Below are 25,907 nucleotides of genomic sequence, written 5' to 3'. Positions count from 1 at the left end.
AAATCAAAGTATGTGGAAACTTTAAAGATCTATCACAAAGCAATCAAACTAATAAAAATGTGTTTCTATACCAATAAAATTGAGAATGCTAAATCTTCATCCAAGACCATTTGTAAAATTGTGAAAATGATGTCTTTCTCCAAAGCAGATGCACCATAGTTAAGTCATTGCAATCATGTTGTGATGCACTAGCTCATCCCTCTAAGGGAACAATTCTGTCAATTCAAACTGCGTTTCAGCCTGCAGAGTCCCCTGTCTCTATGTTGACAACTTCTTCCATGGGTCCCAAGCTTAAGGAATTTGTTCCAGTTTCTTGCTTCGTTATGGCTTCCCTGCTAAATAGTTGCTCATCTGCTTCGCCTAATGATCCTTGTGCCCCTTCTGTTCTAAAATTAGGTACTTCTTCGCTTATTCCAGTGATGCGATCTCTATTAGATTATTTCATTGCCACATCCAGATTACCTGATTCCTGGAAAGCAGCAGTTGTGATTCCCATTTTCTAAAAGGCTAATGCCGATCCTTCTGTCTCAGCAAATTTTGGACTTATTTCTCTTTTACCTGTGCCAGTTAGAATGCTAGAGTCTCTCATTAATTCTTTACGCACTAAATTTCTTGAAGGACATGATATCATAGACATTTCCTAATATGTTTTCCCAGCTGCACACAGCACAGAATTTCTTTTGCTGACTGTTCACGAGAGTCTACACAACCTTCTAGAAAGAAATAGCTCTGCAGCCCTTATTCTGTTGGATCTATTGCCAGCTATCAACACCATCTCCTCCAATATTTTGATCCATGATTTGAGGAAGAGTTATGTCAAAGACCAGGCGTTATAGTGGTTTGTAAACTTTCTTCGAAAATAACTTTCCTTGTTTGACTTCCTCCTGCAGAGTGCCCCAGGGCTGTGTCCAGCCATACGTTATTTAATATCTATCTTGTTTCTCTGGCCAAAATTATTCCGGGCCTCGGGCTCCCTATGCAAACGACACTCAATTAATTATCTCCTTGGTTGAGGAATATGGATGAACCAAATCTACTTTCAGATAGTGCCTGCTGAATTAAGTGCCTCCTGGATGAAGCAAAACCACCTTGTGCTCTATTTTGATAAAACTGAGCTGCTTACCTTTGGACCTAATCCACAGATTTGGACTAGTGCCTTCTGGCCACAGGAGCGTGGGTCTTCTCCAAAACCAGTTCAGATTAATTATAGTTTAGGGATAAAGTTTGACTCTCAGCTGTCTTTTGGTCCACAATTTAAAAATGTGCCAGCCTCTGTTTTGGACTGTTGAAAATGATATATAGGATCCTTCCTTACTTACCCCTGACAGCTAGGAAAACTGTTATACATGTGCTGATTACCTCCAGAGTTGGAGTTTATTACTCCAATGAACTGTACCTGGGGAATGCAAAAAAGCATGTTTGTAGGCTACAGATTATACAAGATGTTCCAACCAGGCTTCTATTGAATATTCCCAGACATTGCTCTGCAGGCCACAGGCTAAAGGATTTGCAGTGGTTACCTTTAGAAAAGAGGAATCAACTTAAAATTATATTGCATTTTCACAAAGCAGTTTTTAAGCATGACCCTGTGAGTTTGCAGGGGATATTTTCCCTCTATGTTCCTAGGGAAAATGTGCACTCTGCATCGTCTGGTCTCATATAAACCACTATGTTCCAACCCAAGAGATGGGATAGTTCATCTACAGAGTTCACAGAGGACAAGTTGGTCTCTAAGGACTTCCTCTGATCGAGTTTATTTCTGAAACAGTTGTAAACCTGGCTTTTTCGGAATGACCTCAGTTTTGCTTTCCTCTAGTATGTTATCTTTACTCTGTTGAAGGTTTTGGTATCCAAAGGTTAGAATTTGCTAACACTTTGAGGCTTTTTTTTCTGTGCACTCTATAAATCCATCTTTTCCTTTCATTTAATCTCCTGCTAAGGAAAGGAACTTGCTAAGATGTTAGAATGCTATGACCATTTACATGCTTTAAGATGGTGACCAATGGTGTGCTTAAGCTGTACTCGAGAAAGTTGGTAAGACCACAGCTAAGCAAGCCAAGAAAACTGCGCAAGGGGAAGGGAAGAGGACGAAGAGAACACAGGAAGGCAACAAAGTTAAATTGAAGTCCAAGAGCCAAAGTCACGTAAACAGGCAAATGTCAGGAAAAGCAAGGGAACCAAGTAGGGGGAAAATAACAGAGGTAAGGAACAAGGCATGGAATGAACTGTAGGGCACACACAGAGCTAATGCAACGCGGACGGTTGATGGGCAGAGTCCATTTGCCTAGCTTGTGTTTAAATTGTACTGTTGCCTGTCTTGACCTGGAAGTCCTGCATCTTAAGATTAGTGCCTCTCAATATCCCTGTGCCCAGCCTCCAAAGGCTGGTCCGGAACAGTCTGAAAGAACACTGCCTCCATCATCTTCTTACTACAGGCCTCAAACTCCCCTTTCACTGCTGATTTCTGACAATCGGGTAGGGAAGACTAAAAATTAATTGGGCAAAACCGTGGTGATGGCCTAATGAGCCAACCTAATCTTCATTTCTGGCATACTGCCTGCATCAATGGATCCTCCATTTCCCACGGCAAGATGGATCAGGGGTACAGTAGTAAAAAGTCACAAATAAAGAATTATTGGCATACCCAAAGGTTTGCCTTTTACGTGCTAATACCTGAAAAAGGCATACACAAAAGCTGTTTACATGCATTATTTACAAAAACGTTGTGTAATGCATTAAAGTCAGACCTATGAGCTTAGTCAATGCTGGGGAAAAGTAGCAAGGATAGATTGTGTTCTGTGTCAAATCTATGTACTAGATAATTGATTTTGACAAATAATATGATAAAGTGTACTTTTCCAGAGTGAAATAGTCACTCATATTCACAGGGAAGCACTTCCTAAAAGGTGGAACGATACACCTACCAATCAGTAGTATAAAGTAAGAGGGAAATATTCCTATAAACTGAGACAAAGCCCACTTGATGTATACTTTAAAGAATTTGTAGCAAGAGGTCTTAAAGACAGCTGCATTGTCAATAGAGATCTAAAAAAAAGAAAAAGGTACACCTAGGGAAGACAGACCAAAGCGGCAAAATGTGACAAAGATGAGCAGGAAAGGTTCTAGTTATTGCGTGCAGTGTGTGACCTTCCCAAGATCCTTGGAAATATATACTGACATCCTGTGGTAAAGCAGGCCCATTGAAAGATTACTTGTGTAATACAGTAGGCTCTCTGGTTTAATAGCACTTTGTATCTAAAACATTTAATTACACACCACTAGTTGGCCATGAACTCACCTCTAGATCTAAAGGTCTGTGAATGGTTCTATGGTTCAACAGATCTACTTTGGACCAAGGGTCACTCGGTGTAGCAAAAGCTCAGTTTTTGATTGACCACTGAATCTGAAATCAAAAGAGCACTTCCTGTCATTTCGGGAAAATAATAGAACCATATTACCTTTTCTCATTCTGTTGCACTTTGGGTACTGGTGGCATGCAGAGGCCAGGTAGTGGATAACATTATACATTTTTAGCGAGTTTATAAATAATGAAATAGAATCAAATAGGACCTGTTTCAGGTCCTGAGCTCGCCCCCCACGACCGCAGCACCAACCTGCTGCCTCCTGCCTCTGTCCCCCGACCACGCTGCTGTTTGCGTGTTCGAGGCCCTCCTCCACCCGCAGGCATCCTCCTGCGCCTCATCCCTGGTGTCTAGTGGGCTCTGCCTAGCTCCACTTGACCCGTGTGCCGCTTCCGACGTCCTGTAAGTTGTTTTTCTGATTGTTTTTCCGATTTTTCTGCGCCTCGCCGCCGGCGCTTCTGCCCCCGTTGTGCCCCCCTGATTGCTGTCTCCCCGATCGTGTACTGTGCCATTACTGTATTTCATACTGTGTGTTTTTCTATTGTGATTGCCTTTAATTTTGCTCGTTTTTTGTGCTTTTGCCCCTTGTTCGCTCCCCCAAGCGTTCCGATCCCTGCCGCTGCCTCCCTGCAGCCCCGCCCCCCTCGCGCCCCCATTCGCCGCTCCCTCCCGCCTCCCAGCTGCTCCTCCCTCCCCCCTCCCTTCTTAATGGCTGGCGCTGCGCGTCCGCGCGCAGCGGGCGCGCCGCTGGCACGCCGGAGGCACGCCAGAGGCAAGCCCGTCTGCGCCCGTCCGCGCCTGGACCGCGCCCAGCGCCACCCCCCCTGGCCCTCACACCCCCCGCATCACCCGTGTCCGCTACTCAACCAACGAACTCCGCGCACTCAACCCCGGCCCCTCCGCAGAGTGCTTCCTTGCAACCCCGAAGCACACAAAAGGACCTTTCTCCTGCCGCACCTGCAACTTCTCCTGCGACAGAACGGCGAAGCCAACAACAACAACTCCCAACACCAACCACCTGAACTGCATCCTCATCAACACACGCTCCGCACGAAAACACGCCATCGAACTCTGGGACTTACTCGACACCACCGCCCCTGACGTGGCCTTCCTGACCGAAACCTGGTAGAACGATTCCTCGGCCCCAGACATCGCAATCGCCATACCGGAGGGATACAAAATCACCAGAAGAGATCGAACCAACGGAATCGGCGGCGGAATAGCCATCGCCCACAAATCTACCCTCAAAATCCACACCCACACGGACGACACCCTCAAGACAGCCGAACACCTCCACTTCCAGATCCACACGGACCCCAACACGACCCTCAGAGGAACCCTCATATACCGCCCTCCAGGACCAAGAGCCCCCTTCAGCGACACCGTCGCCGACCTCACGAGCACCCACGCCCTCGCTTCCCCAGACTACATCCTCCTGGGAGATCTAAACTACCACCTGGAAAATAACAACGACGTCAACACCGCATCTCTGACCTCCAACCTCCTCAACCTCGGACTCCGTCAACTGGTCAACACTCCCACCCACATCGCCGGACACACTCTTGACCCCCTCTTCACCTCAAGCAACCACATCTCTTTCAGCCACACCTCCGAACTCCACTGGACCGACCATCACTGCGTCCACTTCTCTTATACGAAAATCACCGAAGACCACCGCATCCCTCGACCTCCTCACCGCCGCTGGGGAAAAATCACCCAAGACCAACTAACCAGCACCCTCGTCAAAAACCCTCCACCCGGCTCAACCGACCCAAGCACTGCCGCCATCAACCTCCATCAATGGATCCTCGACTGCGCCAACACCTTAGCCCCACTCAAGAAACCCACCGCCAGCCAAGGAAAGAAAAAACCAGCCTGGTTCACAGACGAACTGACAGCCTCCAAAAGCCTCTGCCAGAAGCTCAAGAAGAAGTGGATCTTAGAGCGCACACCCGACAACCTCGCCTCCCTCAAAAACGCCAACCGTGAACACCACCAACGGATCCGAGTCGCCAAGCGCGCCCACTTCACTGAACGCATCAACAACAACGCCCACGACTGCAAAGAACTCTTCGGCATCGTGAAGGAACTCTCAAACCCCAACGCCAACTCCAACGACATCCCGCCCTCCCAGAAACTCTGCGACGACCTCTCCACCTTCTTCCACCAGAAAATCACAACCATCCACAACAGCTTCAACGCCACTCCGCCGCCAGACCCCACCCCTGACATCTCCACAGACGCCTGCCGCCTCACCGCCTGGACCCACGTGGACGACACCGAAACAATAACAACCATGAACACCATCCACTCAGGCTCCCCCACGGACCCATGCCCTCATCACGTGTTCAACAAAGCCAACGCCATCATCGCCCCCAAACTCCGCGAGATCATCAACCTCTCCTTCGACTCCGCCACCTTCCCAGACAGCTGGAAACACGCAGAAATCCAACCCCTCCTCAAGAAACCCAAGGCTGACCCCAACGACCTCAAAAACTTCCGACCGATCTCTCTCCTCCCTTTTCCAGCAAAAGTCATCGAGAAGATCGTCAACACACAGCTCGCCCACTTCCTCGAAGACAACTCCATCCTAGACCCCTCTCAATCCGGTTTCAGACGAAACCACAGCACCGAGACTGCTCTCCTCGCCGCCACAGATGACATCAGAACCCAAATGGACAACGGCGAAACCTCGGCCCTCATCCTCCTCGACCTATCAGCCGCTTTTGACACAGTCTGCCACCGCACCCTACTGACCCGCCTCCATGGAGCCGGCATCCAGGATAAAGCCCTCAACTGGATCTCATCCTTCCTCACCGACAGAACCCAGAGAGTCCGACTCTCCTCTTTCCGCTCCAAAGCCACCAACCTCATCTGCGGCGTCCCCCAAGGATCCTCCCTCAGCCCTACGTTGTTCAACGTCTACATGACCCCCCTCGCCAAACTGGCCCGCCAACATCACCTCAGCATCATCTCCTACGCCGACGACACCCAGCTCGTCCTCTCCCTGACCAAAGACCCACTCACCGCCAAAACCAACCTCCACGAGGGACTAAAAGCCATCGCCGAGTGGATGAACGACAGCCGCCTGAAGCTCAACTCCGACAAGACGTAAGTCCTCATCCTCGGGCGCACCCCTTCGGCCTGGAACAACTCCTGGTGGCCCACCGGTTTCGGACCCCCACCCACCCCAGCCAGCCACGCAAGAAACCTCGGCTTCATCCTGGACTCAGCCCTCACCATGTCCAAACAGGTCAGCGCCGTCTCCTCTTCCTGCTTCAACACCCTTCGAATGCTCCGCAGAATTTTCAAGTGGATCCCAACAGGAACCAGAAAGACGGTGACCCAAGCCCTCGTCAGTAGCAGACTTGACTACGGCAACGCACTCTACACAGGCATCCCAACAAAAGACATCAAACGACTCCAGCGTATCCAAAATGCATCCGCCCGCCTGATCCTTGACATACCCCGCCGATGCCACATCTCCCCTCACCTGAAGGACCTCCACTGGCTCCCCGTGGACAAAAGGATCACCTTTAAACTCCTCACCCACGCTCACAAGGCTCTACACAACACCGGACCTACCTACCTCATCTCCAGACTCAACTTTTACGCCCCCACTCGTCAACTCCGCTCTGCCAATCTCGCCCTCGCCATCGTCCCCAGGATCCAGCGCAAGACCGCCGGTGGCAGATCCTTCTCCTTCCTCGCCGCCAAGATCTGGAACTCTCTCCCCACCTCACTGCGCCAGACCTAGGACCTCCTCGCCTTCAGGAGACTCCTCAAGACCTGGCTCTTCGACCGCTAACATCCCCCCCCCCCCAGCGCCTCGAAACCCTGACGGGTACATAGTGCGCTTTACAAATGTTATGATTGATTGATTGATTGAAATACATTAGAATTCACAGTTGGAGTTGTCTGTTGCCTACGGAGGCTCCCAGTGACGTGATGCTCTATATAGATGTATGTGGTCTATCGGGCAAATGGGTGCAGTACCAAAATATTGCCTTGCATAAATATTGTGTCCTAAATGTAGCCTACAAAATATTGTCCCATTTGAGTTGATAATAGGAAGTCTACATCCAATGTGAATATATTTTTGTTAATATTTAAGACAAAATCTTTATTTCAGGCAATAGACTTGTATATGACAGAGAACCATCAAATGTGCTGTTTTCCTTTAAACGTGTTTCATTTTCTTTTATGTAGCATGTGACAAGCTATGTTGCAGTCCATAGATCTACAAAGCTAAGATAAGTCTCTCAACTCTCAGGCCAGGTGTCATTCATAGTTCCGGACCTCAGATGTATTTCCGTTTCTTTTCTGAGCTCACAGCAGAGTATGTGCAAACATTAGCTTTTTCTTCATGTAAGAAAATGAGGCTCAAGGATGCAATGAATCCTCTAGAGAATTATTTCACTAGTCTGAAGAAGGTGTCTGCAGGATTGCAAATGTTTATGTGTAGTACTACATTTGTACTTTATTTTTTTAATTTCATTCAATCATATAAAAGGTATCAAGAACTGTGGTGTTTGGATTTTTAGGGCCTGATTACCAGTTCCTTCTAATCCCTGATTTGGGTGGAAATGAGTTTCTAGTAGTTTTTTAGTAGTGTTGTGATACGACCTCCGAGAACTGTAGAGTAGATTGGCACAGGTGTAATCCATTCTTGGAAGATAATGAGAAGAGAAAGCCATTGAATCCATTATGATTCATAGAAATGATCTTGTGGAATGTCAAAGAAATTAGACGTGTTAGATGGTACCATTCTCTTGAATGTTATGCTTTCGTAAATGCTAGATTACCAGCATTTGTATAGCAATACTTTGAAAATGGAAATGCAAAATAGTGCTTTGACTTGAAACATGGTTTTGGAGTATGCGCACTACAAATGCCGAGAAAGTTAACAGCAGTCCATTGAAATACAAAGGGATGCACTCAATAAAAGTAACGAAGCAGGAATTCTAATAAAAATGGTGATGTCTCCTTCAAAGTGAAGACAATGGACAGATATAATTTCACTAAAATCATAGGGTAGCAGTGACCTCACGTTTTGAATGCCCAGTGTAACATAAAATCACCTTTGACGATAATAGCAGGTGATTTGATAATCACACCTACTCTGTCAGTTTACTTTATTTACACTTGTTGACTTGAAGACTAGGCTTGATGGCTTCAGTTAGGACCCATGACATCTGTTGACACCTTTATTAGCAGACTCAGCCATGTTACACCCAAACCCTTGACTGCAGATCTACCCAGCTCTTTGTAAAACCCAATAAATCAGTTCTCAAACTGAAACCTATAGCACATGTTTTTCGGCTCATTTGAGCTCTAAAGTTTGATAATGTATATCGGATAAAGTACCTCTTCCGTACATTATAAGGATATTGAAAGTCACTTCAGACTTCCATGACCATATAGAGGAACAAAGCCAAATGCTGAGTTCCTTTAGGAGGTAATGGAACTCTGAGCTGACTTGCAATATCATTATATTTTACAGCAAGGTGTGCTTTACTCCTTATAATCCTTATAATAAATATTTTTATCATACCCCTTCCCACAAACCACTTATATCCTTGGTGTGGTGCTGTTTCATATGAAAGAGATAGGGTGTAAGTATGAAGAATAAAGTTAGAATCTTTATTGCAGAATGAAACACGTCAAAAAGTAGTTAGATATTTGTGCAAGAAGTTATTAGAACCAGTTAAATACAAGTCACGTAAAACACTTTTGTTCAGCATGTATAGAAACCTGCAGAGAGATGCTGTCTTTCCTATAATTACCTAAAGTTTGGAAAAACATAAACACGTTGCTATAGATCTCCCCTTTCTGCTTATCATGGTTCACAGGGAAAAACAGAGCAGAAGAAGGAAAGGCCAGGTTTCAGGTGTTTAAGATATAGCTTTGATAATATTCTGTGACCTGCTTTTCTTCTCAATTGCTGGCTCTGGCAGCAGGCATTGTGATGTCAGAACTTAACTGTCATCACAAATCAAAGTTGAGTGACTACAACATTTTTTTATTACAGGTAACCATGCACGTCACAGGCCACCTGTAATAAGAAAAGGAAAGACTGGCTTTTATAAAAGGATTGCAAGCTCCCATGTATTATACTTGTATTCAGATGAGGATGTTATTATTATGCATGGTTGTTTGAACTTAAATTTGGGTTCTTAGACTTGTGACAGAAGTAATATTTTTTGTAAGATTTTTTGATGGACAAAAAATATTTTGACATTTCCTTCTTGGTGACTTAGGGGGTCATTATGAGCTTGGCGGACGGAAAACTCTGCCCACCATACTCTCAACACGGTGGCAGTCGCCTACGCGGTGACCTCCCCGCCAGAGTTATTAAGTGTTTCCGACTAGGTCGGCAGGCGGAAACATTTTTCTGCCTGCCAGCCTAGCGGTAAATAGACCACTTCTCCACTCATACCGACATGGCGGTATGAGCCGCTGGGCCAGAGATGTCAGTCTCTGACCCGGCGGCCCACAGTGTACCGCCGGCAGCATCATGAGCCGGCCTACCGCCATGGTTTTCGTGGTGTTAGCAACGCCACGAAAACCATGGTGGTAGGGCATACCGGTGATAGGGAATTCTTTCCATATCACTGGTATGCTGCTCCTCCACCGCCAACACTCACCTGACACCACCACCCCCCACCATCCAAAACTCCACCTCCATTCAAACACCCCCCACACCCCTCCATTCAAACACCCCCCATTCAAAAACCACCCCTCTCTGATACACGCATACACCCCCCTGCTCGCAATAAAGGCACACAGACACACACCATGCATACACGCATACACTCATTCACTGCATACAAGCGTTCACATATGCATTCGTCCAGACATACTCACACACATTCTTACACATAGACACACGGAGATGCAGACACACACTCACTTCACCATTCTGACATGCATTCACCCACTCGCATACAACCACGCATACAACACAACACACACAGACGCATTAACACACGCACTCGCACACGCACTCACACACTCAGACACACACAACACCCCTCCCACCCCCATCCCTGTTGGATGCCCGACTTACCTTGGGCGAGGAGGTCATCCAGCAGGGAACGGGAAAGGGCGCTGCTACGGCCAGCAGCACCCCGCCAGCAGAACACCGCCAGCCCTTATTTCAGCTCAAAATAGGGCTGGCTGCATTCTACTGGCAGGGTGGTGCAGGTGGTAGCAGCGCCAGGTCACCACCGTCCTCCAGTATGAACACTGCCGGATATCTGCCCTTATAGTGGCGGAAGTCAGGCAGTGCTCATAATCTGGCAGACGGATGGACGCCCCCGCAGTGGTAGGGTGGAGGCAGTCACCGCGGTGAAAGGTGGTTATTACTGCCAATGTTAAAATGAGGGCCTTACCTGCTTCTTCAGAACTCTATCTATAGCATGTAAGGTTTGCTAACAACAAAAGAAATAACTAGTTAATTCTATTAGCTTTTTATTTGCGTTTAATATTCTTGTGATACATCAGACATTTCTTTGCTGCCTATGGCACTGCAGTTGTTGCTTGCAAAGTAATAGCACATCTGCTCATCTGCATGTAATTCACAGTATCACTCACGCATCTTTGTAACCTTGCAGAGTTCCTTAATATTAACAGTGTTTGAGATACACTCTTTTACACTAACATTGTTATGGTAAGTTATCAATCTTGCCAAATTTACTTTCATTCTTTTCCTATGGAGGTATGCAAGGGTCTGTTTTTCCAGCTTAAGTCTACACTTGACTTCTGACATGTTTTCGCCTTCTGTTGCAAATACAACCATTCACTCTTTATCCGCTACAATGTGTCCTGCAAATTCACTTTCAATTCAAACTTCTCAAAGTACAAAAAACTCTTGACACATGCAGCCTTGCTCATAAAGTCAATATGCCTGTGCTAGTATGGTGTCAGATGCAGAAAGACAGGGAAGATCCCGTTCTGCCGTATGATAGTACAATAAGATTTATAAACCTAAAAATAGTGACTTTAAAAAAAAGCAATATGTATGTTTAGGGTTGAGCACGCAAGCGCTCCGGTCTGTTGTAATCTCTCTGTTGGCTTTTAACCATGCTCACTCTTGCTATTCATTCTTTGTTATGTTTGTCTTAAATACTTCATTTTTATTGGTGCATTTTGTGAAACGTCCCTCCTTTGTGTGCTGAGTTCTCTCCCAGGCAATTTCACTAAGTGAACATTTTTGTTGGCCATCACACTACATCACACTTCCTCCTGTTACAGGGTGTGATGGCCCCTCCTATGATTTCAGTTTGCCTAACATCCCAGCCGCAATCCTTTCTAGACATTCACACAGTGAGCCAATAACTCTCGCGCTCATGGGTGCCATTGCGCTTTGAATTGACTTTCTTCTGTCAACTGTTTTACTTTTCATTCTTTATTCATGTGGCAAGAAAAGTCCAGTTAGGAATTTGCAACTCTAATAGCTCTAACTCGAGCAAACGCGAGACCCATGGCATTGCAAATGCTTGTTTTGTGAAAGGTACCACGTTACAGAGGCATTCCTTTGCCAAATGACATCATGCCATGCTCAACAGACAATGGTCATACAATCTGATAAACAAAAGCATGAAATAAGTGTGACAAAGCATGTATGAGAGGATTTAAAGATGCCAGTCAGTATTTGGGAGTTGCAGGAACGGTTGAGCTAGTTTCTAGAAAAATATCAGGAAGAAAATCTTTTTTTGTATGTATCATGAGCTTGAAGAAAGTCCTCCCACCAGATGCTCATCATGGGAAAAGGTTACAGTCATGTGGCCGTTTAGGTGGGGGCTGGATCCTTCTGTCTAATTTTTTTTTTTTTTGGTTAGTGTTAGGTGTTGGGGCTACTATTGCGCTCTTAAGGAAACCATGTCATGCATTTACTCCAGTTTGCACGTGGTAGAATTAACAAACAGGAGTTCTGTCTGATATTTAGTGAGAAAGGGGAGTATGTGAATTCTTGCACTGGCTGGCGGTATTAATAGATGACATAAATTAGGTATTGTTAGATTGCAAGGGTATGACCAGTGCAGTGTTTCAAATTGAAATGCTTCCAAAGATAGCGTCAGTGTCAGAAGAAGGACCTGTTCAATTGTGTTCTAATATTTATTGCTGTAAGAACATATACATTATTCTAAACTCACTGTAGGAGGTATTTTATAAAAGGAAAGCTTAAATGCTACTAACATAAAATCTTCCTTTTCTTTGTCCTTTGTGAACATTTTCTGGAACTCTGTGCTTTCAAATAATGGCAAGGTTTCCTTTTCACAAAATAGGAGGTTATGAGGGATGCAAGTTTTCAGTGCTAAATTTGTAAAAGAATGAGTGTTGGTGCCCAAAGTTCTGGTGGGGCAGTGCTATCACAAATCAGCAACCAATACCAGATCTGAGTAACCTTAATATTTTGCCTTACTTCCTGGGACTGGCAGGGAGGAAAAAAAAAACGAATGGTATCGTGGACACCAAGAAAGATGCTATAAAGTTTGAAGAACAGTAGGCCAGTGAAATATACCCATGTTTTTAACAGGAATTATTAGCTGTAGCTTTGTAACCAATCTTCAGGGAAGCTGAGTTTTAAAGGAATCGTTTTCCCCAAGTGTGCTGCTAGAAAGTTGTGATTGGGAAGGTGACTGGTGTAGTGAGAGAGACTTTGGGAACAGGATGTCACAGTCAATGAGACAGGTGTATCAGGTGGAATGGGGTTCTGTCAGCCTGTTACGTGGCAAGCAAAATTGTTCCTATGCAATCTTCGAGACCTGGAGAATTGATCACAGACAGATTCCTAATGGTTATAAATAATGATGGGCTTGCCAGAAGACTCAGTTGGCCCCTAAATGCCTAATTAGCTATCTCCTGAGTGTTTAACAAAGATGGACATTTTCTGCACCATCTACTTTCATCAGTTCCACAGGAACATGCAGGGATCTCCTGACTAAGCATTCTTTAGCATTGTATCTGATGGCAGAAGAATCATTTAGGGTCGCCAGGACAGGTGCTAAACTCCCCAGATCCATGTGTAACCAGCTGCTACAGTCCAAATTTGTCCTTACATTTTGGACTTGCACTACTTGTTTTATATTGGGATAAATGAACAGCAAATTCCAGAATACAGACAAAAACACATGGATTGGTAAACTTAGCACAGCTGCAGAAGGTTGTTTAAGATGGACCCATATACTCCATCTTTAGGAGTCTGATGCATGACATTTTTTTTGCTTTGTGTTGCTTTGAGCTCTATTTATTGTAGGATATTTGTACGCTTTTCTTGTGGCTTTATTCTAGGCAAAGGCTGCAAAAAGGCACTTTAGTTGATGTCAAAAGACTTTATATCATTGTCATATGAACAAGAAGGTCAAAGTGCGTGTGATTTGAATGGATGCCGGTGTTGCTTGGGATGATGACTACAGGTGTCAATTGATACAAGTACTTACTAAATGTTTTCTCTTCTTCTCTTCCCAAATCCCAGTCTTTTATGCCTTGCAAAATCTCCATTATAGAAATAAAAAAAATCTCTACAAGTACAATTCAAGTTACACAGTACAGAAATGTTAGGCTTGTCCATGGCAAACATATTTGCCACTGATGCCCTCTGCATGCTGACAGTCTTCAAAACAACTATTTTTAAAAAGGCAAAGGTCTAGCAATGAAAATGTGCCATAGAAATTCAATATGCCTGGCGCCTGTTTTGATTGCTAATTGAGGTAAAAAATATGCTGTGGTGAGAAACAAATTAAAATGAATGCTTTCTGTATATAAAGCATTTCTGCTATAAAGAATTTGATGTTTGATGATTCAGCATACGTTTAGATGTATGATAATCCTTCAGGCATTGCAATGAAAGCCCTCCTTAAGAGAAGGAATCATATACTAAACAACCAATGTAATGAGGTAAGAGGATAATACTCGTCTGAGTGGAGCCAAAGCATACTAAGTATTTGTTAAAAATCATTAACAGTAAGTCCTATAGACAGCTGTGCTGTCAAGCCTGACCTAATAAAAAGTTCCCATTTAAAACAAACCACCGATCATATAGCTAGCATGCCTCCCATACTTGAGACTGAGAGTACTTCTTCTCAGCAGTAAGTGGCTTATCTTGAAGGGGTGCATATGGAAGAGGTTGGTGGTCTCAATACAATGAACCTTCCAGTTTCCTGGGAGGTAAGGGAGTTAGCAGCAACTTTACATGTTTTATCGTGCAGCCACTTTGGCCAAACAAAAAAGACCAGGAATCAATATTGAAGTTTAGTAGATTTATTCCTAATTAGTAATCACTCTAAAATATGAGCATATCAAAATTAGGTTGTAAAGATACGGGATCAGAATCAGCAGGCTGAAATGCCAGAAAATGTTCAATCTCCTAGCATAAGACGTATAGAAATTACAGTCACAGCAATACAGAAACTAAGAAAGAGGAATTGATATTCCTCAAACAAATTTGGATTTCTCCTCAACAAGAACAAAATTAAAGACATCTAGTTAGGTCTAAGCTAAACAGGATAGGGTCTCAAGGATTTGGGGGTAGAGCAAGTAAGGTGTCAGCATCACAAAGACTGCAGTAGAAGTCTCCAGAAAGTCTCCAGAAATAAAGAATCCAGTGCTACCATGAAGCTATGACCTGTAAGGGCTAAAGGTCTGAGAGGTCTGTACTTTTCAAAGTCTTAAGGAATATGCCGCAAGTCTAACAATGTGAACAGTAACTTAAAGTGAAAAGTTCCAGGAGCATCTGTATCTTCTGAACAAGCCATCAGAAACCCAATTATTTCTTCTTCTTACTGAGCACACTCTCAACATGGAGTGATTGTCCCATCCCACGGCACAATAACAACTAGGTTAGCCTTGAGTTTCTTTTCTTTAGGTAGGCAAAGAATAGGAGACTTCTTCTGCTCGTCAAAACATCTACTCTGGGCCAAGATCTTTTTTTTCAAGATTTTCTATCTCTAATACACAATACTCCTTACACCAACTAGGAAAATAAGCATGTGCAACTGCTAAAGAAAAACATGCAAAGAACAGAAAATACAAAAATGAAGTCCTACTCATACTAACTTAGTAAAGCATGGTTAATTTACACTTTTAAAAGCTCAATTATAATTACAAGCATAATATCAGAATAAATGTGATGGACTTTTCAATAAATGCAGCATTTCAAAGTACGTGTAAATTTGAATGAGATCTGCAATTTTCATGTTAAAGCTAAACATTAAAACTCATACATTTCAATGAAAACTCTAATTTCAACAGTGAATGCACCTTCAATTATAGATTTTTATGTTTCACCTTACATTGATAAGGTTAAGGCACACAGAGTATATGATATCAATTGCATTGTCATGTTACTTCTATAATGTGTAGAGGGGCAACCAAACGTATGGTATTCAAATCTCAATTTTCAAGAGTGCCCCTGGTCAATGAGATTTCTCACAGGACAGCACCAAACATTATAAATAATATCTGGAACTACAGTGGAAGATTCTGTTGCTGGCTGAACCCTTGCTTTAAGAAGTCAATGTCAGTGAGACTGCCCCTTTTCAGGATTTTGCTATTAATGTAGGCTGGGGGAAGAGCAAGATCCATACTATGACATTATTGGAAGCGGAGGAAGCATATTGTTTATTAGCTCAACATTTTGAGTTTGGCTTTACTGAATTAGGCTAAGCTGTTGTATTAGAAAAGTCATTCTGTCTGTTATGTGCGGGAATCTGTTCAGTCCCACTCTGCAGGTATTTGCTCTTGGCGGTTGAAAATCCCTGCTGAATGTGGCCCTGGGTCATATTTCCTACTGCTAGCGTTGGCTCAAGTGAAGTACTTTATGAAACCTATTTTAAAGTCATTAATGGAACGTAAACATACAGCAAGGATAATCACCTATGCATAAGACCAGCTCTATACACAGCAGAGCCACTTGACTACAGCAAAGCATAGAAATGGCCTCTCTGTGCAGGAATACTACACATGCCAGCTGTCTAATATAACCAGATGTTAGCCAATCTTTAGCCAGCGCTGGATATGTACTCTGTAGCATGCAGATAATAAATGTGGAGTGATGGTTCTATTGTTGATTCATGGTCAATCTAGACTATCCTCTCCATTTTTACCATTTAAAGTGAAAACATCTTTACTTTGATGTAAACCTAATCAATGACAAGCATTAGCAAAGTGAAAAAACAAAGCATTGATTTCTGTCTACACTGCATCTAATAGATAAAGAATTCTATGTGTGATGATTCACTATACTTTTCAGATGTAAAATAGTCATTTGTAAAGATTGCAATGCAAGCACTCCATAGGAGGTCGAATGATACACCAAACAATCAATAGTCTGAGGAAGAGAGGTTCTCTCCTCATACTGTTGGTATTTGCTGGGTGGAGCAAACGCCCACTCATTCAGTTTAAAATAATTTATAATAGGTCTAGCAAACAACTACTCCATCAATCAAGAAGTAAAAACCATGGGTCAATGTAATTTGCTATCCATGTGAGGCTATATGGGGGCATCGACCTCTGTGTGCTGCAGATGTACAGATTTTGCCAAGTACCATGTAGTATTGCAGTGGGGAAATCAAACAATGACCTAGCAATCCATGATGTCCATCTAAGGGCAGCATGAGAAGTAAAATCTCATTCATCCTTTCCTTCTCTCTGCAGCACGCTTAGGAAGGCAGACAGTCCATAGGAGGACACAGCTGCCATACCACGCCACACTACACCATAACACAAAACACTGCTTCTTACTGTACCAAAAGCCTAGCTCTTGAGCCAGTAGAGAAATACATATCATTGTCAAGTGACCAGGCAATTAAGAAAAACCCACTTATGACTTTGCTATTAAGGAGATGGCAGGCACCTTCCTAGTGACTGCAGGGACAATCAATGCTGTTGATGATTATCGCTCAGGATGTTAAGAGAAAAATGTATTTCAATCCATTTTATGTAACATCTATGCTCAATTTTTAAATTGTTTTTTTGATATCTATAAGAAGAAAATGTGTTTTAACTGGTTAACACTGTTTTTTGTAACCTGGATTTAGGCTCAATCATCATCAGACATATGGCCTGTGTGGCACAGGAAGTAAAGCTTGGCTTTTGCTAGTACATCACGAATGTGAATGCATGCAGAGAGAGCATGTGTATTCAAGGAGAACATTAGAGGATGTATGATGATGTACTGGGCAGAAATGACAAAGTCTAAGGTCATAATTTAGCTCCTTCTGTTTGTTTCTAATTCTATGGCATAAATGGACCCATGACAGCTCATCTGTGCTTTCTTTGCCCTCGGAGCAGATTTCAGCCTTTCTCAAGTCTATTTGACCTATCAATGCAACCAACACGGTCTGCCGATTTCTCTGAAACTTTCCCAGTGTACCTATATGGTTCACGCAAGTTGAATAACATGATACTAGATTGACTCAGCAAGCAACCCAGACTCTTCAATTGGATGCCTTCTGTCTGGGATGTTTCAGAATGGGCTAAAATCTGACTCATAATAAATAGTAATCATTTAATGTAATCTCCTCAAATTGTACTTCTTATATAATGCCTCTGTTAGCTATTGCAAGATAGTTTATAGGGCCTGATGTATTGTGCATTTACAAACCCAGTTATGAAGGCAGGATGAACGTGTCTGGAGAAGAAGGAAAAAGGGGACGAAATGATTAAAAAATCAAGAACACTGTGGAAGGGTGGAATCTCACTGGGGAAGTCATGGGGTTCTCAGTCTAATTTTCTAGTGACCAGGCCACAGTCAACATTTTGTTGCTAGCAATGATGGAGGGGAGGTGATCCTGGAATGGTTTATAGCACCTTTATAAATTGAAATAGAGATGCAAAGAGTGTGATGTTGATATTTATCAGCTTAAACATATAGATTGAGAATACGTTATCTTTATTTGAATTTTGAAGGTAGTCTGTTGTCAAGACAACCAAACTTTATTTGGACTTCAATAGGACCATAAATGTACACAGTATAAACAACACATTGTACAATAAAATACAATCATAAAAAATTTAAAGAAAGAGTATTTCACACAATCAATAAAAAATGTAAAAATATATTTCACACAGTTCATTAACCATCAAATGTCATACTTCGATTCTCCCACACCCCATGATCCATGCCCCTTAAAACTAATATTATATTAGTGGTCAATGCACCATTCAAGTGTTTGACATATTAAAGAGAATAGTTCAATCAAATAAAATGCAACTCACAATGTATCCACAATGGAGAAATGACAGATCAGAACAAAATCCTCATAAAGCAGATTCACTATGCTATGTTGGCCCTCCATCTGTAGAACGCATTTCCAGAGGGACACTAGAGAGATGAGCCCTAGGTCTACAAATTCCCATCCATTCCCCTCCTAATACTTCTTTCTCAGCTTCAGAGATGCTGCTAAAAAAACAGGAAACAGCAAAGGTTACTCGGGTGTCTGGAAGTAACTAAGGAAATCGAAGGACAGGCTTAACCTGACCAAAATTTAAGGATTTCAACAGAGGCAACAGAACAATCTTGCAGGGAACATCATAAAAAACACAAAAAAAATAAAGTTGGGCAAGATCCTGGGCAGAGAAATTGTAACAAGCACAAGCACTAATCTGTCTACTCCCCTTAGTAAGCCAGGGTAGGGCCAATAACAAAATCTAGTGAAAAGAAATTGATGGTGCCCATTATGTATGCTAAGCAGACAGGGTTCAATGGTATGCGCTGTTAATGTCTGTGCATGGGCACGCACCGAAGTTTTCTTGAGTTCCCGACCCTCTCTCATTGCCTCCCTCCATAGTAAAAAGATCTTCTATGTCCAGGAAATGTCAGCCTTCATAATATTCATTGTGAGTCAAACAAAGTCTCTCTTCCCAATCTAGCAAAAGTATCCCTTATGTGCAATAGTCATTTAATTGGCCTGCTCCAATGGACCATCATACAGTCTACAATTATCTCCCTGTTAAAGTGGCTGTCAGGACATGTCCAAATAGAGAGCCATTTGAGCAGGGGATGCAATGCAATAGAGTCCGAGCGGTAGGACAGACCCAACTCCTTATGAACCATAAATGCAAGGGTGGACGCGGAGCCGCCAGGAAACATCTCCTGAAGCTTTCTTCTCCACTTGGAGCTGAGAGGTATCTGTATAGCCCAAATATCACTGCCACTACGGTGACAGATTTAGCTCTGTATATTTTTATCAGAGCAACCACAGGGCTTACTGTTAATTCTTGAGGAAAATTAGAAAATGGCCCGTATGGAACAAGACAAAGGCTGACGTTTTGACTTTCTTAGCGGGTCCCATGAGGAGCGGTTATCAAAATCCACCCCTAAATAGCTGAAAGTTTTAATCTTGGATAGCTTGTGGTCCTGTACCAGAAAGGATCTAGATTTGATCCCCCTTGTGCCCAGAACCATTACAGGGTACTTACCATGATTAGTGGACAAGTCAAGGTTGTCCACATAGTTAGTAAAGCCTTCAAGCAATGTTTGGAGGCCCAAGGTGGTTTTCGTGAGCATGAATGTATCATCCGCATATAACAATGCAGGAATCAAAAGATTACCAACTCATGGGCAATTCACCTGCTTGTCTAATAACCTGGCCCCAATGTTGTTCACATACAAAGTAAATAAAATTGGAGCTAGTATGCATCCCTGTCTTACTCTTCACTTCAGGAAAAAAGCTCTGATACAAGACCCATCCACATTACACCTGACAACTGCAAACGTACCTATGCAGCTCACCAAGGAAAGAGACAATTTCTCTGTCCATCCCAAGGTCCAATAGAATAGGCCATAGTTTAAATCTGTCCACCCTGTAAAATGCCAAGGACTGGTCCATAAATGTGATAAACAGTGTACTTGTTAATCAACAAGAAAAGATGTAGATACTGATCACAAGGGCATAGGACCAGGCGAAACCCAAACTGCAAATCTGAGAGAATAGAACACTCCTCTGTCCATGAGATTACTCTCTCTAGGATTACCCTGCTTATGATCTTGGCAACTGAATTTATCAGAGAGATAGGCCTATCACAACTGGGTAAATCTATGAAGCCCTTTTTATAAATAGGGATGATGAAGGACTGACACCATGAACCTGGAACATGAAAAGTTAAGTTACATTGGGAGGTGGACAATGGAGCAGACTCACATTGACCCCCACTGAGTGGGGCATTATAAACGTCTTCAGAATGGTCTATCCATTTTTCAGGGAGGATATGACATAAAATAGTAAGGTCCTCTTCATCATTAAATAGAGAGTGATTTACCACCTCCAAGAATAAGCAGATGTTAGCCCCAGATGCTTCCTCAATCAGCTCATCCCAATCTTCCTCTCTCACTATTGTTTTCCTCATTCGTAGCGCCTTCTTATTCCCAGTTCATCTGCGTGCAATTAGGTGGCAATCCTTGGGCACAGCTTTAACGGCATTTACTAACCATTTATTGGCTCTCAAACAGTCTTCATTGAACCAACATAGGGCGCTACTCTTTGTTGGTTTGTAGGAGAGCGATAACTTTGCTTCAATTTGCTTCCCTATCTCCGTGAATGCATTTAAAAAGGTGGTGTCTGTGCAGAAACCCTCCAAACAAGTTATAAAGTCTGCCCTTTTGGTCACCACGAGGGATAACCTTAGCCCACTTTAATCTTCTGCCCAGATCAGCCACAATTTCACCTGCATGAAATGACCTACCCCTGTCTGGGACCCATTCAAATATATCAGTAGTGTTAATATCAATGCTTTTATGGTCCCTAAAACCAGAGGCGTTTACTCAAAAGTGTTCCAAAAAAATCTGCTCGAAGGCTGATGCAAAGATGTAGTCTATTGTATAAAATTGCCCTCTGCCAGAAAATGTAGAAGGGAAACTGCCCTCATGCCATTACGATTGCCGGTCATAACACACTTCAAATTGAATTCCACAAGGAGGTAATTTAGAAAGGAGCAGCTTGTGTGTGTTCCATGTGAATAACGTTGCCACAGCTCTCATGGTTGCATAAAGTATGATATTGTAGGCAGCTTAGGCGCACATGTATATTGAAATCCCCATTTAGAATAAATGCAGCTCCTATATTATTACAGGTTTCAATATGAGACAACTGATCCCTGAGAGTGGAAAGAGTGTACCAGATTGTGGGGCATGAGGTGGGGTTGTAAACATTTATTAGAACAATGTTACCTACTACAGGGAAATTGATAAGGATTGCCAGTATGTTTGGGGAGCTTGTTACCCATTCCTTGATGCTACAATTCAAGGACAGAGAAACAAAAATCAACAGTGGTCCCCTTGGATGGCCCCTTAGTGATGGCATAGTGGGGATGAAGTATGATTTGCAACCCTCCAGAAAAAAGGATTCTTCTACTTCCCATGTCTCCTGTAGACTTATTGTAAATGTTCTCAAGTTTGATAACCGGTACGGTCATTTCTTATGTTAATTGTGCCTGCACATTCCAGGAAGCTCACTTGAGCTGACCAGCGTTAGGGTCCCTTGTGTTCATGGGATCATCAAGGATATTAGGCAAAGTGAGGGTGTCACCCTCCATTATGATGGGAAGTGCTCCAATCTGCATAGCCCCCATGTCTTTTGACTGGTCTGAGTCCCTGTTGACATTAACTTGTTCCCTGCCCCTATTGTCATGTACCCATACATGATTACAATTATACAGTCAGTCTAGCAAATCTGCTCCCAAAGCCTCAAATCGATTGTAAGTGGGTATAACAAAATCTCCGCCATCGGCCTCCTTCAGGTCACCACATCCAGTGCCCACATTGCAGTCACTGCCACGTGGGTAACATTGGGCTGCCAGTGGATGGTAAAAGTAACCCAGAGGATAAGGCTTAATGTAGGTTTATAGATAGACCTTCCTGATAAATTCAGGACCATTTGAGCAGCCCTGGAACAATTAAACTTTACAACAATGCAAATCCCCCTGGATGGTCTCTGGAGTTGGTCCAACCCAATCCACCCTCCAAGCCATAATGATCCCATTTGTCAGGACTCTTCCTTCATCGCCTAGTTGTGTTAATCAGTGGCTGACCTTATTTCTCAAACTTGGATAGCCCTCTTTACCTCATGTTCCAATGTGGGGACCCCAGTCAAAACCACCACATAAGGGGCTGTAGTAGGAGGGAGGCACAGAACAACTCATGGGTGTGCTAAACCATCTTTAGGGCTCATAACGCCTGTTCCCCCCATTATTGACTCCTGTGCAGTGAAAGCCCTGGAACCACTCAAACGTCTGTGGGTGCAACTGGCCTTGACAGGATTAGTGGGTTAAGCCGGTGGGTCTCTCGCCTTTCTGACCTGGGTATATGATTAGATGGTGGTGGTAATCCATCGTTAGGCAAACTGGGGGGGTGTCTCTGAACAGGTTCTCCTTGTGCCTCAGTTTACAACCGCACTGGCCCCACCCCAGTGACAACAGTGCTCACAGAACCCATGAAAGGGATGTTCTCCTTACAGAGCAAAAGTTATTTAAGCTGCATTTAATAGCCTCCAACTTTGTCATACATTTGTCAAACATGGCCTCTATCATTGGTTGGACCTTGGAGACAATCTTGTCAAAATGATCACCATGAATACATTGTTTTAAAACTTTAGGCCCAGAGCCCTTTACACTAGGAGATAATTCTATGTCTCCCATTGATACAGCTCTTGAAAAAGCAGGGCCATATCAGGCTTTCTCTTGCTCTTACATGCAGGGTACTGCTTTCGAGGGGCGAGTTCTTACTTAAAGTCTCTGGCTGATGGACGTCTGCGAATGTGATCACTTTAGTGGTCTCTCCTGGCTGAGTCTCAGCATCCTTTCCCTTATTAATGGTGCTTGTAATAGCAAGACAGTTCAGAGACACAACATCAGGATGAAGGGCGGTAGGATGGATGTCCAGTATTTCTTCGACTGTGCATATTTCATCATTAATTACCCCCACTGCTGTTGTCAAAAAAGAAAGAATCAGGTTTTTGGAGGCACCATTTGAGACCTTGTCCTTTGGAGGAGGGGCTAACACTAATGGCCATATTTACAAGAAAGTGGTGCATCAGCTTTGATGCGCTACTTTTCTTGCACCCACCCTGTGCCCCACTGACGACACCATGTGTGCGCCATTTTTACAATACTGTGCACCATGGCACATGTTAGGACAATAGCTTCAAAGATTTTTTATGCTACTGTGGTACTTTGAAGGATTAGCACCACAAATTGTAGGACTAATCCTGCAAAGTAAAGGGAGGCCCATTGAAAGTAAGGTGCATGTCATTTTAACGTCCGCCCTAGGAAGGCGTTAAATATGACAGTAAAAATGGTGCAGTAAAATGTTGTAAATTTCACTGCATCCATTTTTCCTTCTTGCGTGGAAATGCCCCCCTTGCATACATTATGCCTGGTGCATGCGTGATGTGGTGCAAGGGGTTACAAAGTGGTGCAATACATGCATTGCTCCACTTTGTAAATATGGTGAAGCAGAAATGCCTCCTTAATGCCACATTAGCGTAAACAAAATGATGCTAGTGTGGCGCTAGGGCCTTGTAAATTTGGCTCTAAGAGTCCAGGATCTAATGAGATGTGTTTACGCATACCCATTTCTTGGCGGAAGACAAATGACAGCTATCCAATGAAAGAGGGATGACCTAGCCTGTCCTCTTCCGGGCTACGATGGGCATGGATGGGCCCATCCTTGGCTCAGGCTTTTCCAGGACGTCGCCTGCATGCATCCCGCGCAGTGGGAGATGTCAATGCACTTTATAGAGGGGAGGCTCCTCCTCCCTAACTATAGTTCACTCTTGGTGCGGTGATCTCTGGAGCTTAGATTTCCCTCAGCACAGTGGCAGTGGCCCACGCCACGGGGGATGTCAGTGCACATTAGAGTGCTGAAGTTAGTAAGGCTCTTTCGCCCTGAGATTAATACACTCTTGGTGCGGTGATATGTGGGGTTCAGAGTCCCCCAGCACAGCGGCGGGGTTTAGTCTGGTGCAAGTTCGGCATTAGGGACAGATGTAGCAAGCAGTTTGGCCCATTCTGCGTCTATGGGAAAATGTGTTCGTACATATGGCCCTTAGTGTTGTGTTGAATGTCTAAGAACTTATCTGCAGAGTTCACAAGATCAAGATTAACACAGAGATATAGCACTCTATGACATTAAATGTTTGCTCCAAAGAAGTGCAGTGATAAGTAAAAAAGGTGACACTTATATGCACATGAAAGGTGAAATTTGATTAGTAAATCTTGTAGATATTGGATATCGCAGTGTTAAAACTGACCATCAGTGTAGAAGACTCAAAGTAAATAACTAACTACACAAAACTGCACATACTTTAAAACGTGACTATAACAGCTTTCTGCAGGGTACTTAAGTGAGTTTGTCATCAGGGTTTGTAGGTGAAGGGTTAAAGCTGATCGCAAAACTGTGACAGTACGTTAAGGTACATTTAGAGTGATGCCTCCTTTATTAATTTCCTCAGTGGTAAGTTGTACATATTTGAATGCCGACTCACAAAGCAGTTTACACACCCAAGGTCAACAGAGATGCAGTGCACAAAATGTTCACTTTGCACATGCGAATTGCCAAATGTGACCTCCAAATCAGGATTTGTAGGATTCTAAATGTGGAATGTCCACTTGTGAAAGCTGAATTCCACTCACCAATATGGCATTTACAAATGTGTTTGTGAGATTTTGTGGGTCCATCCTATTCTGGAAATACACATACAGTTACTCCTCACAGGGGCAGTTTTATGTGTGCTTTCACTGGAGAACCAGCAATTCACATATTTAAGAAGGATGGGTAGAGGGAGAGCCCTTCCTGGTGAAAATACCTTTTCTGTGGAGTAACAACGCAAGTTCACAGGGTAATTTGACAGGGCAGATTGGCAAGTCCCTAGCTCGTCTTACCACCACATTAGCGTCATTTTTTAAAGCTAATGTGGAGTTAAGGAGGCCATTCTCCTTTGCCATATTTACGAAGTGGTGCAATGCATGCATTGAACCACTTTGTAATCCTTTGCAACACATTATGCCTGGCCAGGCGTAATGTATGCAAGGTGGGGTGTTCCCACGCAGAGAGGCCTGTAAAAATGGCACAGTGAAATCATTTTTAGCGTCATTTTTAACGCCTGCCTAAGGCAGGTGTTAAAAAGATATGGCCATTACTTTCAACGGGCCTTCCTCTACTTTGCAGGACTAGCGCCAAAATTTGTGGTGGTAATCCTGCAAAGTACCACAATAGCGTCACAAATCTTTGATGCTATTATCCTAACATGCGCCATAGTGCACCATATTGCAATTACAAAGCACACATGGGGGGTCATTCTGACCCTGGCGGCCGGTGACCGCCAGGGTCACCGACCACGGGAGCACCGCCAACAGGCTGGCGGTGCTCCCAAGGGCATTCTGACCGCGGCGGTTCAGCCGCGGTCAGAAAGGGTAAACCGGCGGTCTCCAGCCGGTTTACCGCTGCCCCATTGAATCCTCCATGGCGGCGGAGCGCGCTCCGCCGCCATGGGGATTCAGACACCCCCTACCGCCATCCTGTTCATGGCGGGAAACCCGCCTTGA

The 25,907-nt window shown here is 43.7% G+C and overlaps 1 protein-coding gene across 2 annotated transcripts in view; it reads left to right on the top strand.

Moving 5' to 3' along the window:
* The window catches only part of LOC138286427 (P2X purinoceptor 1-like), a 495,243-nt gene that overhangs the window by 101,641 nt on the left and 367,695 nt on the right, over positions 1 to 25,907 (top strand). The gene's annotated exons all lie outside the window — the stretch shown is intronic.

The sequence above is a fragment of the Pleurodeles waltl genome, chromosome 3_2, assembly GCF_031143425.1.
Source record: "Pleurodeles waltl isolate 20211129_DDA chromosome 3_2, aPleWal1.hap1.20221129, whole genome shotgun sequence".
In the NCBI taxonomy this organism is placed as follows: Eukaryota; Metazoa; Chordata; class Amphibia; order Caudata; family Salamandridae; genus Pleurodeles; species Pleurodeles waltl.
This window is presented reverse-complemented; position numbering and strand designations above follow the sequence as displayed.